We start from the raw sequence: 17928 nt of genomic DNA on the forward strand, positions 1-17928 counted from the left end.
ATTCCTGATTGAGATTGATGTTATTCTTTAGGGTGGGATTTTTAAGTTTTGCATGTAAAATGTCACGTCGCTTAATAAGGCTGAGAAGTTCAGAAGATATCCATGGCAAGCTACCAGTTCTTTGTGTTCGATGTCTTTGTGCTTTCTGTTTCTGTGTACCAAGCGGTAGCTGGTCAATAAAGGAATTATACATTATGTCAATTCTACTAGTAGTGTTGTTTATGACTTTTGTGTTATGTTCAGTGATATTACTACTTTCAGGTCTATCATTATTTTGGTCTACATTAGTTGCTTTCAGCCTTTTCAGTTCAAGCGATTGTGATGGAGATTTAGAATTTGGCAAAAGAATATCAAATATTAATATATTGTGGTCACTTATATAGCTACCAACATTTGATAAATAATAATATATTCCAGAATTATTTATAGACACATGATCTATTAAAATGCTTGTGGTATCACATATTCGTGTTGGATATACATTATTGCATTGCTTGAAATCACAGCAAGAAAGCAGGTTCATGTATTTTCTTTTTAGTTGGTCACTAGTTAAGATATCAATATTCGTGTCACCCAAAAATAGGCATAAATTGTTAGTTGTTTTACTTAGAAAATTTTCGAGGGATGCTAGAAATGGTATGGCATTATTCCTATTTGGGTTATATCCTGCAATTAAATCAATACTTTTATATTTACTACTACTAAATTTATCCCTATAAATTTCAACCCATATCAAGCTATGATCAAGTTCACAATTCATTTTCACATTTGCTTTGCAACAGTGCGAAATGTAAATACCTAAGCCACCTCCAGCTTTGCCGTCTCTGTGTGAAAAGATGCTTCTATAATTTGGTATATTATAATATTTCGCCTCCTCACTTTTTACCCAAGTTTCTGTCACATCCAATATATCTACCTGGCCTATAATGTGCAACAGAATTTCTATTTCCTCAAGTTTGTTTCGGATACTCCTGCTGTTTAGGTACAAGCACCTAACCGCACTGTAAGATTTTGACGGGCCAGTAGAGTTGTTTCCGTCCAGGTGAGAAGCAACTGTATATGAACTGATGTTCTGTAAAACAAAATTATTTATGGAATCGTATTGTATTTCATAACAGCCTAATGGAAAAATGGAATATTTGTTGTAACACTTAGGTACTGCCATTAACGAGTGTTGGTTCTATCCATGTGTAGTAGTTAGCTGCAGATAAGTGAATTATACAGGGTGTGTATGCATATGGTCGAGGAACGACACACTGGTTATAAATTTGTGAGGAGCCCTATTCACTATTTCCGGTTTACTTTTAAAGTGGTTGGCTTGTTGTTATTTAATGTTCCAATTAATTTGTTTTGTACTGTACATCTTGGACATATTGCGGCTGCTTGTGCAGGTTTCATCTGTGGATTGTGCTGTTTCACTTAAGATTTTCTGCTACAGGTAATTGCAGTTTCTTACGTTTTACACCGTGTCCAAAGGAGTCTCAGGCTTGTGCATCTCCATAAGGAACTTCAAATTCGAACTTTACGTGATAGGAAATAAGGTAACTTACGTTTTATTGTTCAGTTCCATTCAAACTTTTCCCAACATGGTACCGAATTGATTCTGAATAGCCTGCTCATGCGCAGTGCTACCAAACATTTTGGCACACCTACCATTATATACAAATTCCACACTAATAAAAGTGATTGAAATGTACAGAAGTAAATATCAGGTTCTTCGTGTATAATTGGTTTCTCACTACAAAAATAAATGTTTACAAAACAAAATTAGTTGGTCTACACATCAAAAAAGTATTGGCACACCCGTACACAAATGAAATTAAAGTCTGTAATTCACGCAACTCAAGTCTAGTAGCCTGTGTGCATACCGTTGGCTCTGATGACAGTTTCTAGACATCTTGGCATGGAGGGCACCATGTTGCGAGTTATCTCTCCTGAGATCTTCGACCATTCCAACTACAACACCATCTGAAGCTCGCACTTCCCTGTAGAACGATATTTTCAAACTTTTGTCTCCATGTGATTCCAAAGATGCTCTATTGGGTATAAGATCAGGGCTCTCTGTTGAGTTAAAACTCTTCTTGGTGCATTATATAGTAACCACTCCCGCGTTTGCAGAGCCGTATGTTGCGGGTCATTGTCTTGTTCAAAGTAAAAGATGCCATCAAGACCCAGTTTCTGTACACTGCTACATAATTGGCCTTGCAACACATCGGTATATTTATGATGATCCATGACACCTTCAATAATTGCCATGTCACCAACACCAGTAGTTCCCATGCATTCCCAAACCACTATGCTTCCTACCTCATGTTTTTCTGTAGGTAGGGCATGTTGTGATTGGAGCTCTGTATTTGGTTTGCACCACACTTTTACATTTCCATCAGATCCAAACAAGTTAAACTTGCATTCGTCAGAAAATACCACTCACTGAATTCCAAAATTCAATCGATTTATTGTCATAATCTTTGGTGAACTGGAAGTGTTTTCTTCAGTTAATTTCCAAAATAAATGTTTTTTTTCTGAGAGATCACCCGTGAATATCAGCTGCATTCCAAACATTCCTAATACTTTGAGGACTGACCGGTTTGTTGGACGTTGACTGAATGTCCGATACAATCGACCCTCCGTTTTTACGAACTCCTTTAGTGCAAGACCAACTATGCTTCAATGCTCCCTACATTTAAGAAGATTTGGACGTCCAGATCTGCGTTTATTGTCTGTTGTACCAGTCTCTTGAAACTTCTGGATGATTGCCCGCACTGTTGAATATGTAACAGAAAGTTCTTTACCAATTTCACGGTAACTTTTACCCTGCAAATGCAAGAAAACCACCTTGGTGCAGAAGGACACGGAATGCCCCTTTACCTTTGGATTCATCATAACAAGTCAACAGGCAAGTGACTAAACTGTTTGTCAACTCCGATTGCACAAATTTGTAAAGCACAATAACAAATGATGTACAGTGTGCCAATACTTGTTTGAGCTGGAGGAAACCCTAATTGAATAGATTACATGTGTTTAAGTTGTGTTTAGAAAATATTTTAATCTACAAATTATTTCCTTTGTTGAATAAGGGTTAATGGTATACATATAATGTTCATAGTATTTATACAGTTGTGTTATATGCGAATAGGTGTCTGTGCCAATACTTTTTGGTGCCAGTGTACATTCTGTTCCAACAGAAATTCAGAACTGCTTCTGAACTGTGAGTTCTGAATTCAAGCTGTTCTAACTTCGTTTAGAACCATTTCAGAACCATTGCCAACATGGCACATTCAATAGCAGGGACTGCATGTTGTTCACATGCACATTTGATTCAACCAGTGAGTGGTGGGACTACATGCAGTACTTCTCATTCAAATGGCGAGGTCTTCCATCATCCATTGTTAAATGTTTTGTGACAATTCATAGATGGCGTTGATACAGTTTAGAAATGCCATTTACTAATTCCAACAAACAATTATTACCAATCAGTTCTGGAAGCATTGCGATTCATGTATGCTCATTAAAATAATTTTGAAGGAGTTCATAGCTAGTTCAGAACTGTTTGTTGTAACAGAGTGGTTTATAGCCAGTTCAGAACTGTTATAACGAGGAGTTCATAACCAGTTTGGAACTGTTTGTTGTAACAAAGAAGTTCATAGCCAGTTCAAAACTTTTTGTTGTAATGGACATACAGTATATATTGTAGTATAATCAGTAATGGTTGCAACTTTTTGGATAAAGTTGCCAATGAGTATCTGGCTATCCTCTGTCAAATAATTAGTTTGATCAGTAAGGAATCTTGCTAAACTGCTACTGATTCAACATATTATATATTAGCTCTTAAAGGGGCTGCTAGTCCAGGTGAGTACTGTGCATCAAGAGAAGAACTATGGCTATATCTGTGTAAGAAACTGGCTTATTAAAATACATAAGGCACAGGGCTTCCCCGCAATTGTCATTAACATCCAGGATGACTTACATAACTTTTAAGTGTTATGAATAAGACTGGGCTCACCACTTACTATCTGAAGGTTTGTGGATTGAAAACAAAACTGAATGTACTATATCAGAACATTCCTAATAGTGACTTTCTAATAATATATTTTGTATCTGAAACACTGCTGGTCTCTAGTGGAAAGAGAGTTTTTGTTGAGCAGTACAAAATGTACACGACCAGTACGGCTAGCGGATGGACAGGGCGTGGGTATTGTGTCTTCACAGTGACTAAAAGCAGATCATTTGCCCTCCAAGTTGAACAAGAAATTAATAGTTTTGAAAGTTCCATTGTAGAATTTCTTTTTTCTTTTTTCTCATTACAATTGGCTTTACATTGCACTGACACAGATAGGGATGGGATGGGTTAGGAAAAGGTTAGGAGTGGAAGGAAGTCACAGCCCTAGAGACAGTTTTCTGTGTTTTCCCATTTTCACACCAAAGAAATGCTGAGACTCTACCTTACTCAAGACCAGAGTCACTTGCTTCCCACTTCTAGCCATAATGTCATAAGTTCTATTTGTGTCAGTGTGATGTAAACAAATCGTAAAAATAAAAGAGGTACGTAAACCTGTCATTACACCCCCAGTGTAGTGGGCGATATGAAAGTTGCATAGTCTTAGGCTTTTCACAAGGGGTGTGCAAATTAATCCCATTCAGTTGGTGTGGGATGTTCTTTCATTGAAAATGTTTATCCCTGAAGTTCAGTTTCCAGGTAATACTGGAGGTCCTGTGGCTATGGGCACAATATCAACAGTCACCTAAAACTACAGACTTGACTACAAAACAGCAGTAATAGTGTTTGTTGTTCATGTTTCAGTGCAAGGTCTCTGGAAGTAATCTACATCCCAGAATCGTCTATACCTTCACATGCTATTTAAAATGGACTTAGAAGTAAAGATCAAAGAGGAACCAATCTGCTATGAGGAAACATCAAATACTCCATGCGTAAGTATAATTCCAGGTAACTTTATAGTGATTACAATTAAAACCATAGCAGTCATCTGAGTTTTACTGGTTACATAACTCTACATTTATCTGATGTTCAGAAGATATATGAGTATCTTGCTGTCTATTCTTAAGGCACGTGAATATTTGTATACTAATCACAAATTGACTAAGTATATTTTTTATGATTACACAAATGCCAAATTTACTGGCAGGCACCTCTTATTTGGCACAGCATGTCTGAAAGCTGAGGAAGAATTGGGTTTCTTTTTATCTCTCTTTGCTTTGTAGCTCTTGTCGGGAAAAATGGCAGTCTGCGTAACTCAGGTTGTGGAGGGCTTGCCATCTGGTTTCAAGTTGACATATTAAATCCTTTATCACCCTGATGGTATAAAAGGTGCTGAAATACATTAACCACTTGCGGAAACGATTTCCGTCATCTTAGTGTTTCAAAACTTTTAAACCTAGTTTGCACGACATGGAATCAATAAGTGTTTGGCTGGTGAGCGGGTAGTCTTGCTCCGCTTCGATAATTTACAATAAGAAGAGCAAATAATAACCACAAATTCAAGGACATGACGGGAGTTTCAAAATTCCAGCCCAACACCAACATAGAAATATTCCATCTGACATGATATAATGAATTGCATGTTTAGATCTTAAGGAATCAAATAATTCAGTGGTCAAGTAGTTCATTCTAGAAAGTGTTCTAAGGATAACAAGGCAAAAATATTAACTTCTGTAGTATGAGAGTTAATTTTTTAATAGGCCTATGCTTAAGTGGCTACAACGGAACAAACAGTACCAAGAAACATTTTATCACTGATCAGTTTTTCTAAGGAAACAATCTGATGTTTTAATACATGTTTTAAAGTGTTACATAAGATAGGAACAACTTTTCCATTACAACAAACATTATCAAGAAATGGTCATTATGTGTAATAATTGTGATGTCTTATGCATAGATGAATACAGTAAAACCTTGTTAATTTGAAGTCGTTGGGACTCAAAAATCGGACTTCGAATTACGTGATTTTGAATTAACCGCCAATTCGCAATTCAGAAGTATCAACCCTTGCCGTATTACAAAATATTCTAAGGCCCGTTACTGCATGCATTTAAACTTGATTCACAGTTTATACCTTTCAATGCCATGAAAAAAGAACTATTTCCAAAATGTATCCAAGAAGGTGCATTTACAGTATTCAAATAATGCACTCGGATATCTCGCTGGTAAACATAACCTTACCCAATGAAAGAAAGAAAAAAAGCACAATTCAAAGACGAGGAGAAATCTATGCTCGCTCCCATGTGCAAGTGCTTTATTAATTGGATTACTATACTGTATGCATTTTAGATGCCTTGTATTTACACAGAAAGTACCCGATGCCGTTAAAATTGAACTTTCCTATGACCCTATCCATGTACGATTCCCCGTCATGACACTTGTCTCGTACTTCAGAAATGTAAACACTTGCCGTGTCACGAAGTATTCTAACACCCATTAATACATGCAATCACCTCGATTCACAGTTTAAACCGTTCAAATGCCATGGAAAAAACTATTTCCAAAATGTATCCAACAAGGTGCATTTACAATGTTCAAATAATTCACTTGGATAAATCACTGACAAACATAACCTCACGCAACGAAAGAAAAAAATCGCACAATTCAAAGACGAGGATAAATTATGCCAGTTCCCCTGTGCAGATGCATTATTTTTTGGATTTCTTTACTGTTTGCATTTTTATTATAGATGCTTTGTACTGGCATGGAAAGTGCCCGACGCTTTTAAAACATTGTGGCTTATCGAAGTTTCCTATGACTAGGGGATAAAGTATCTCGCTTCCATGTGCATTGCAACGCACTACTATGACCCCCATCCCTCACACTGTAGCCAACGGCCGTAGCCGTGTTGAAACACCGGATCCTGTGAGATCTCCGAAGTTAAGCAACATTGTTCGTGGTCAGGAGTTGGATGGGTTGCCACGTGCTGTTGGTGGGGGGCAAGGGAATGGAGGAGCGGAAAGGAACTGGCCACCGTACCGCACGTAAACTCCGGCTCAGGAACACCTCTGCGGAGGTTCGGACCTGCCTTCGGGCAGAATACACCCTTACCTTACCTCACACTGTACGATTTCCCGGCTCGCAATTCCTCCTTTAAAACCATAAGACTGTTTGGGCTCGCATTAAAATAAAGCAATGCAGTTTCACCGGCAATGTCAATATTGTACGGTGCCTACGAATTTATTATGTTTGCCTCGTTTTTTCGTCAACTGTCGGCATCGCCAGTGTTCGCAGATTCTGTTTTTCCGCACACTGCATGTTGCGTGATATTACGACGTTCCTTAAAAGGTTGAGCACAAAAGAATTCCGATTCCATTCAACTTGCAATCATGAAGCGCACTGTAGACCCACCGAAGTGGAAGTGCGGAAAGCTACCCCTCTACGTTCCGGAACGTGTGTTCTGTGATGCGGAGCAGATAAATTTAGAGTTGAAATTACTCTCTAACATACTATTGTTTTAAAATGTAAAGGCAGTTTCAAATTAAAATCTGAATTTCGGTAATGGGTCGACATAGTACTTCGAATTACGAATTATCCGTATTTTGAAAAAAACAATTGAAATAACATGCAAAACTGTATCTCATGTTTCTGGGAATGAGAGCTTCTTTGAATTAGGCAGGATTTTGAATCAACCGATTTCGAATTATCGAAGTTCTACTGTAATATTAGACCTTATCATATGGGGAATATTGATTTATGATGTATACATCACTGATGAAGTGAGTTGGAACTCCCAAAACATGTACGAGTGAAATAATTTTTGAAAATTAGAAACTGATAATATATTTACAGGGCTGACCAAAGCAACACCCGTAGTATATTATGTGTTGGATATCATTCATTGTTAATGGAAATAGTGGATAGTTGTTGGCAATGGAACCTTGTATTCATTATTTTTCCCCATGGATAGTTGCATGGTGGTTACATAACACTAAAGAATGAGCACCTTTATCTTATCTATAAGGCCCCAGTAATATTTCCAATGAATTTTAGATATCAGTACCTGAAACTTAGTGCTGATTCTATCAGTGCTATGGACTTTTTTTCATTAGGTAAAACTACTGCAGTGTTATTATGGTCACTGTTCATGATAAAAATACTGATTGTGACTGGTAGCTTCCTTTTTGTATAAAATCGTGAGGGGATTGAGTCCATTAATGCAGTATTGATAATTCTATACTATTCTCTTTGGCACAAACAGATTTAAATTAACGTTTATATGGAGAGCTTGCTCATTATTGATTTTTACTCATCTTTTCTTCTGATTGAAATGGTTTTATAACATTGATGGTCATCTTTGATAACTGGATCATCCACTGTCACAATACTCTTAAAGGCTTCCTAAAGTGTTGCTTTTGAGTCTGCACAGAGGGATAAATCTAGGGGAGTACTACACTTATTCACTATTAGGGTGAAGAATTTACAGGGTCATATTGATAGTGAGATGGTTAAGTACCCCATTGAAATGAAAAGTCACCTTATACATTATTTAAAAACCAGTTAATGGCAAAATAGTTGACCACCTCTTTTTCCGCCATGATATTACAGCACTGGTATCACCTGTGCAAATGCATTATTTTTTGGATTTCTTTACTGTTTGCATTTTTATTATAGATGCTTTGTACTGACATGGAAAGTGCCCAACGCTCTTAAAACATTGTGGCTTATCGAAGTTTCCTATGACACACTGCCCAGCTAACATAACCTAGACTTGCACTAATTACATACTGTAAAACTGTGTAGTTAAATCATTATTTTCAACATAATTATATCAGAGTTTAAATGTTTAGCAGATTTCAATGATGTCACAAACCCGTGTGGCACTCCACAGCATGAATGATTATGAATGAGCAATAGAACACTAGAAGTTCAAAATGCTCTGTTTTGTTCAGAGTAAAGATACTAAAATAGTTCAATTTTGCAGTTACTGTTACCCATCTGTTAGTACAAATGCCATGAGGGGAATAAATTAATTTTTTTCATATCCGTTTTAGTACGTAGTATTCCCCACCCATACACTCAATTCTGATACTCTGCTGACAAAATTTATGGGGAAAACACTGCACTAGTTACAGAAGAAGATGGTAGGACAGGATAAATTGACAAGGAAAGCTACATCATTCTAGTCCATGGACTGGTAAGACATGCATATTTGTAATGAATGTATTCTATATTAAAAACATTGTAACAACTGTGTATCTATATATTAATTATCTTGGCAGCATTTTTTTATAATTTTCCATTTTAGGTGTAATAATGATACCTAAATATTTTTTAGCTTATTGGTCTTGCCTTTCTTTTCGTTGTTGTTTGAGTTCTTGTAACTGAAAAACTACTGGATGTATTTGAACCCACATTTAGAATCCTCTTATGCATGGATAGTTTTTAGGTTCAATAATATTTCAATGTCCATGAATTGACTGGGGATTTATGTGAAGACTGAAACAGTGATTTTACTCTTCCAAAAAAAATATACATAGCCAACCTTATTGAAAACCTACGAACCTTACTGGAAATCTATTTGTAAAACTTTCTGCTCATGTGCACCATTGTGATGGGAGGATTAATGAGGGAGATATCTTTTCAGAATGCCTTACAATCTTAATTCCTAAAGCACATAGCCAGTGAGAAACTTTCTTTCTTCCTGAAAGGAACTTCCACATTTATTGTAAGTCACGTAGATTTAATCAGTTTTTATATTCACATGAAGCTGTAGACGTGCTGTCATAATACCACTTTGAAGAGTGATGAGGCAGACTGTTCATGAGAGTGAAGCTACTGGGGCAGTCGTCAGCATCCTCCTTCGCAGTTTCATACGTTGCTGATGTGGACTATTCACCTCACCTGACAATGTTTTCAACCTTACAAATCTTCCAACTTGGTTTCCCATTTTCATACCAGGCAGATGCTGGGGCTGTACCTTAATTAAGGCCACGGCCGCTTCCTTCAAACTCCTAGGCCTTTCCTATCCCATCATCGCCATAAGACCTATCTGAATCGGTGCGACGTAAAGCCCCTAGCAAAAAAAAACATCTTCCAACTCTTTCCCTCGATACACTTCCAGCATGGAAATTCTAAGTTCCCATGGAGGGAATTAGATTCTTTTCCACCAATAGAGCATATCAAAAATCAGATCAAAAATTAGATGGATGGCTTTTCCGGCGTTTGCTCTATTAACCAGCGCTTCGTCTTAGGTCTGACACTAGACTCTTCAGAGTGGGATGTGTCAGACCCTACCCACCGACGCTGGGGTGCATGCAGGCGAACTTATCAGAAGCTTATTATGAAGCACAGTCTGATAACTGCATACGGGAGATAATTAATTCCATTGTGGAGTTTTATCTCCCGTATGCAGTTATCAGACTGTGCTTCATAATAAGCTTCTGATAAGTTCGCCTGCATGCACCCCAGCGTCGGTGGGTAGGGTCTGACACATCCCACTCTGAAGAGTCTAGTGTCAGACCTAAGACGAAGCGCTGGTTAATAGAGCAAACGCCGGAAAAGCCATCCATCTAATTTTTGATCTGACACTTCCAGCACCCGTGTTAATGGTCATTTGATCCAGATCTTCCCATCAGCTGCAACCAACACCGCATCCCCTTCTCCAGTGTTTATAGACATCTTACTATGCTTCTGGATCAACTGACTTAGGTACTCTTCTCAAACCCAGTTGCATTTGCAGTAGAAATCAAAATCTCCTTGATAAGTTCACAGAATCCAGTTGATCTAAATCTAGTATTCACATGCAGACATCGTCTTGCAATATACTTGAAGGTGAAAGTTGGTTGAGATCTGCAGGCTTCTCAGGCAAGTAGGTAAGAGGACGGGAATTAACAACAGCTTCATACTCGCACAGTAGCGTCGTCATCTCTTCGCAACACAGTGAAGCTCTGTCGAGGATGAATCTCAAAATTTCTCTTTACTATCTGAATCAGACTTTGCCACCAACAACCCCACCAGCCTGCTGTGGGAGGGTTAATCCTCTACTCTATTCGCTGCATTGTGGACACTCTTTCTGTGTAGTTTTAGTTGACAGTTCAAAACAAATTATCTGTACCAGTGAAATTTGTTCCATTGTTGTAGACACTTTTGGTCTTTCTCATTGAGTGATGAAACATTGAAAACTCAGTAAAAATCTATTCACTATAAAATTGCTGACCAGTTACAAGTGCACTGCCCTATACACAGCAAATGTAAAGAGCATATTCCACCCCTTCCTTTTTACCTTCATTATCAAGATTCCAGCAAAGTCTGCACCTGTCACCTCAAATACCACAGCATCTTTAATTCTGTTTTCCGATCGAGTTCCAGAATCAGCATCCGCCTTCTTAGCTTTGTGCCGTTTTTCATCTCACACATCTTGACAGCATGGTCTACCTTTCCCTTCGTCCTTGTATAGCTGAAAATCTTTCACGCAAGTGCAACAGTAACATGCAAGTGCCAACGTGTAATATTCTAACACCCACTGGCCTCTCTCTAAACCTGAACAGAACAGAGGGAGTAAGTTCAATTAAGTTTGGATCTTTGTCTTACAGTCATTCAGTGACAACTCCCACTTCCTTTTACTGGATGTGTCGAATATTGGCCTAATTCACATCATTGCACTGTCCTTAAATACACCCCGCCGATGAGGTAGAATGTAACCTTTACCTCTATCCCCTTCATAATATTTCTCTTCAGCAATACCATCTTTAGTCCATTCTTGCGGTATAGCATCATACTTATCAAATTAATTCTCACGTGTAATTTTCTCAGTCATGGATCACAGTGTTTTTTGTGCAACATTGCTGTGTCTTGTATTACATGCAGTCCCTATTGCTTCTCAACTCTTGTGACAAGAGGGCACTGATGTTCGTGAAATTATTCTTAAGGTTTGGAAAGGATGGTAGATGAACTCCATTGTCATAAAGCAGCAGGAATAAATGAAATTAGGCATGAAATGGTGAAGTATATTGGGAAGGAAGGGTTGAAATGGCTTCACAAAATAGGATTATCAAGGAGTGTTAGTAAGTTACCTTCAGGTTGGATGAAATCTGTGTTTGCACCGACTTATAAGCAAGCAAAGAGGAAAGATTGCAACAATTATCAAGGTATCTTAATAATCAGTATACCAGGCAAGATGTTCACTGGCATCGTGGAAGCTAGGTGAGGTCAGTGATTCAGAGGTAGTAGAATGAAAAGCAGTTTGGTTTAAGACCATAAAGGGATTGTCAGGATCAGATTTTTTGTATTCGCCAGAATTTTGAAACACCTTTGTTGTTCGTAGTTTATATAGATCATCTGCTAAAAGGTATAAAGTGACAGGAAGGAATTCAGTAATGTGAAAGCAATCTGGCACATTCTGACTTTATCTTAACAGCAGATTTTGCCTAAAGCCTGCAGTCTACTTGAAAGTAGGTACAATGAATTTGGCATGAAAATAGCCTTTCTAAGACTAAATTGTTGTCAGTGGGTAAGACATCCATGATAAATGAATGTCAGATTGGTGATACGAAGTTAGAAAAGGTAGATAATTTCAAATGTTTAGGATGTGTGCACTCCCAGGCAGTAAGTGAACTTGAATCAAGCTCATGCAGTCTCTTCACAGTTGCAGTCAACAGTGTTCTGGAAGAATGAAGTCAGCTCATAGACGAAACTATCTTTACATAGGTGTGTTTTCAGACCAACTTTGCTATACAGGAGTGAAAGCTCGGCGGGCACAGGATAACTTACTCGCAACTGAGAAGTAACAGATATGAAAGTAACAAGAATGATTGATGGTAAAACAGGTGGGAACAATGGCAGGAGCATACTTGTTATGAAGACATAAAGGCTAAGTTAGGATTGAACTCAATGGATGGAGCTGCAGTAATGAAAGGAATCGTGGTGGGGTCATGTGAGACGAAAGGAGCAGGATAGGTTACCTAGGAGAATGATGGAGTCGGTCATTGAGGGTATGAGGAATACAGGGGAGACCAAGGCGACGATTATTAGACTCAGTTGCTAATGATTTAAAGATAAGAGTAATAGAACTAGCTAGAAATAGAGGATTGTTGTGGTGATTAGTACATTCACAGAGGCTTGCAAACTGAACATCAAAAGGAATAACAGTCTATAATAAATATGTATGTATGTATCTATTCCTTTAACAGGACATTTCATAATGTGCTCATGGATAGAAATTGCATTAGCACAGTGTCCTTGTTTTCCGCTACTGGCAGCATGGTCTGAAATTACCTGGCAGATTCCTCTGTTCTTTATGCAGTACAAAATACTAAATGCATTCTTACACACGATCATCAGTTTATTGCCCTATTACATGATATACAAAAGTGCTATCTGATTTGAGTGTTGGTTCACTTTTAGTTCACCTCCTTGATGGTGATTTTTTAATCAGTCAGTCCCATTAAGGAAGAGTCTTGGTATTAGAATAAGAATGAAACAAAATTTTGAAGGATTGGTCCTTCTTATCTTAATTTAGCCATTCAGAATATTGATGATGATAATAATAATTGTGCCCCCCTGTTGCAGATTTTTTGAACTGACACCTATAGAAAAACATGAATGTCTAAGCACTGAGGCAAAGAACGATAAATGTGTCATATCTTCCGTACTGTGCATCTCAACCATGATAATAAGAAGAGTATGTGTTTCACGTAGACTCATTACACTGCACCAATCCACATGTGTCAGTGCTTGTGCACTACAAACGAATTATACCTTTATAGGTCTCTATTGGATCCTCATATTCAGTACAAGATATGAATCGCATTAGTGCAGTGTCTGTGTTTTCACCTATTGGTTGCATGGTCTGAAGTTATCAGTGAAGTTCCCTGGAAGTTTGTGTTGATAAAGAGGATATATTAAAGTCTTGTAGGTGTATAATTCAGTACTGCCAGTACGGATATGAGGCTGATATTATGTAACACTGCAAAAGACACAAATACTGTACATATATGATTGATTTAGAGGTATATTTTACACACTGTTAAGTTAAAAGAAGATGTATGATGGTTCAAACTTTCAGTACTAGTAACATAAGAATTGTATTTTTTTACATTCCTACTTAATCATAATTGGTACCGGTTTCGACCGTTATTCTTGGTTGTCGTCAGCCAATCACAAATAAGTATAAAAGACAATGCACAGTTAAGTAAAATTTGAAGTTTAAATAATTCCGTCAGTTGCTGTTTGTGAACCACTAAAACACTTTAGGTAGCACTGTTTGTTGAAATTTCAGCCAATCGCAAATAAGTATAAAAGGCAATGCACTGGTAAACATCATGTGAAGTTTAAAAAATTCATCCGATGCTGTCTAAGAAGCACTATTACACTTCAGAGAACACTGTGTGTTGGAAATTCAATGATATGATCTACACATGTCTCGGTACTCTTCAAGGACTTGCTCCGTACTACATTCACGTATTTGATCAACAACTTCTTCATGATATTGGAACTATCAGCACTCAGTGCTGATCCCTAAAATTATATAGTTCCTCACAAACTACAACTAAAAATACATATTGAGCCTAGACTTCCAACATTGAATTTCCAACACACAGTGCTCCCTAAAGTGTTTAGTGCTTCAGAAACAACAACTGAATAAATTATTTAAATTTCACATTTTATTTACTTGTGCATTGTCTTCTATGCTTATTTGTGATCAGCTGTTGATGACCAAGAATAATGGTTGAGACCGGTACCAATCATAATTGAGTAGGAATGTAAAATTTACGTTTCTTATTTTAATAGTATTGAAATGTTAAACCATCATATACCTTCTGTTAACTCAATAGTGAACTCACCTCAATACAGAACACTATGAAATTCTTATCTCTTAATATTTTACACACACACTGCTTGCAATATATTCAACATATTCACTATATAAAGAAATGACTACATAATTGGTTACTTGATCTGGATCAAGTCTCTGAAAATCAATTTCTTGTTGAATTTTCTGTACAGGACCAGGGTTCAGTAAAACAGTGCCTTTTAAAAACACTATTAGAAGTACCCCATGGGCCTATCTGACCTGTAAAAAAATGAAATGGCATATGGCTTTTAGTGATGGGAGTGTTCGAGGACAAGTTCTGCTTGCCAGATGCAGGTCTTTTGATTTCACACCCGTAGGCGACCTGCACATCTTGATAGGGTTGAAATGATGATGAAGATGACACACCCAGCCCCTGTGTCAGCGAAATTAGCCTGTTATGATCAAAGTTCCTGACCCTTCTGGGAATTGAACCCATGGCCCCTGTGACCAAAGGCCAGCATGCTAACCATTTAGCCATGGAGCCGGACAATCTGATCATTGAGACACTTCCTGTATGCAGCTTAGAGTTGTCCAGAATTATATATCCATCTCTGTTCCTCACATGAGAGGATGAATTCCAGGTGATCCTGGATTAAACTGCATGTGTGGAGGTATCTTAGTACAGAATCCTCTCCCCAGATGTATGTTTCCGCAAGACCTTGCACACTTAACAAATCAGAAATGATACCATCCATTCCAGTTACTTTCTTAAATTTACAGAGGATCGAACCATCAGTTAACATAATATTATTAGGATGCCTTATGCGTTTTTCAATATCAGTACTGATTTTGCACTGACAGAATATCTGTTTGCAGCCTTGAGTTGCTTACACGTAAGATGGCATGAATTTATTAAATCAAATGCAAGATTTAGGAACATTGCAAACTGAATGGTACTTTCGTAACCAGTAAACACTTCATGAACTAGATCACTTCAAAATTTAATTGTATTAGCCACAGAATTACTAAAAGTTCATGCACCAAAGGAAATATTTATCTTCTGTCTCACCCACTCTAAATTCTTTCTCCATAATCTATAACCAGTGTGCAAGCCTTTTACTTCCTGTAATAGTACCAAGTTCTTCCAGGTATTTCACTTCAGTAATATTTTCTTGGTCTGGAGCACTACCATCTATAAGAACCTGCTTTTCTGCTAGGGAATTCATTGCAAGTTTTATATTGTGAGTAGCATCAAGGATAGTTAATGCCTTTTGCTTTTATATTGTGAGTAGCATCAAGGATAGTTAATGCCTTTTGCTCAAACTCTGCTGGATGTGGAAAAGAGCACAGGGAGTCAGTCCAACGAACTTCATTCTTAAGGCTATTAGTTGCAATCCCATCACAGCTGCTGACTATATAATTTTTTTGTATGTGCCCTCCACTCACTGGTATTTTTGAACTCCTATTGAGTGCTGCCACCATAAAGTCTAATGCTTCCATGACCACTTCATACTCACGAGTGCCTAAATATCCCCGACCTAAATCATCATAGACACAAAACGTGTTATTGTCCTGCACCAAGTTCTTCTTAACATGTAAGTTCCGAGGATTGATTGTGAAATAGCCCTAACTTTTTCTTTTAAAAACTCTCCTCTGTAAAACCTGGACTGCCAATAGATGTTCCACAGTGACAAAGATTTTGAAGATGTGGTGGTGTAAATATTTCCTGAGGTACTGGTAAGAACATGGTTTTCCAGGGTTTCCTGTTTTCATGCCAGGCAAATGCTGGGGTTGTACCTTAATTAGTGCCAGGGACACTTCCTTTCTACTCCTAGCCCTTTCTTATCCTGTCATCGCTGGAAGACCTGTCTGTGTCGGCGCAACGTAAAGCAAGTTTCAGTATCCCAGTCAGCTGACTATATGGAGCACTGATGTCAGGCATAAGGCCCTGTATGATATTGTAGATAACCTATAGGTCATGGTTCATGTTGTTGTTTAGGACTTGTGACTTCCATATGTTGTGGCCTGCCCTAATCCATCTCTGGTGAGATACTGTGTGCTCAAAGCCTGTTGTCTTCTGGATTGGCTCAGACCAAGTTTGTCACTTGTATTTTGGGTCTCAGTCTCATCCTTGGCTCTCACGATATGAAAGTGACTGAGATATGAGCAGTATGGGTAACAGCATTCCTAATACAGCCAAATGCTGTAAGAAAAGTGGTGAAATAGCTGGTATGTATGTACGGTAGAGTGAACAAGAAAGACTGGTATGTAACAGCACTGTCTGGCTGGAAGAGGAAAGCAATGAAAAACTACCTTACTCTTCATTTCCTTAGTTTGCCTCCTCAGTGACACCTAGCTCTGTATGGTAGCTGATGGTAGTGCTGTTGAGGATCCTCCCTGCCTTCAGGCTGAGCACTTCATATACAAGATAAAATATGGAAGATACATTTTTCTGCTGAGATGTGTTTGTTGGTACAGGATGTCAGAGATTACAGTGATAAATTTTGAAGTTCTTAATATTTCAGAATTTGTTTGTTTATAAAGAGGAGATTATTTGTAAATATGTCTGTACATTTTCTTTATCACTTGGTGTTATTTTGGAAGGTTAAATGTTATATAATTATTCTATTCTTCAAAAATAATTCTATGCATTCAAACAGGACATTCCTCCACTCCTAAAGGTCTCTTAGTTGTCATGCTTTTATGGATACTCAACATGGAGATTTTCTGACAAATAATAATAAAGATTTGAAACTGTCTCATTTAATAGGAAATGATGAATTGTTTACCCCTCTTGTATATAAATACATTTCCAGATATGGCTGAAAAATTTGTCTAATATATTTACTTTCCCACAGGACAATTACAAAATTATGTCAGAAGAGATGCATTTGAAAGAAGAACCAAAATCAGAGTTGGCAGTTCCAAAAGAAACACAGGTGATTACATTTGAAGTACGGTAATCCAATACTTTGATGCCATTTTTCTGATAATGGACATTGTAATAAACTGCTGAATAGACTTTACTGAGCAACTCCTCATTTTAATTCAGACATTTTGAAGATCCTTAGAAAGATATATAGTTAGATTTCCAACATTTTGAAGCAATTTTCTTTACGTAGTTCGAAATTTTGTGCTAGGTAATATATTAAATGTAAGGAACTTAATTTTTTGGTCCGTATTGAACTGAGATCAC

At 37.6% G+C, this 17928-nt stretch overlaps 1 long non-coding RNA gene across 1 annotated transcript; it reads left to right on the forward strand.

The window, feature by feature from the left end:
- Positions 1-1433: 1433 nt before the first annotated feature.
- LOC136881894 (uncharacterized) lies at positions 1434-17672 on the forward strand. The gene is made up of 3 exons (XR_011018746.1): positions 1434-1541; positions 4802-4929; positions 17591-17672. It is a non-coding gene; the product is annotated as an uncharacterized lncRNA (long non-coding RNA).
- The last annotated feature ends 256 nt before the right edge of the window (positions 17673-17928 follow it).

Source organism: Anabrus simplex, chromosome 10, assembly GCF_040414725.1.
Source record: "Anabrus simplex isolate iqAnaSimp1 chromosome 10, ASM4041472v1, whole genome shotgun sequence".
Lineage (NCBI taxonomy): Eukaryota > Metazoa > Arthropoda > Insecta > Orthoptera > Tettigoniidae > Anabrus > Anabrus simplex.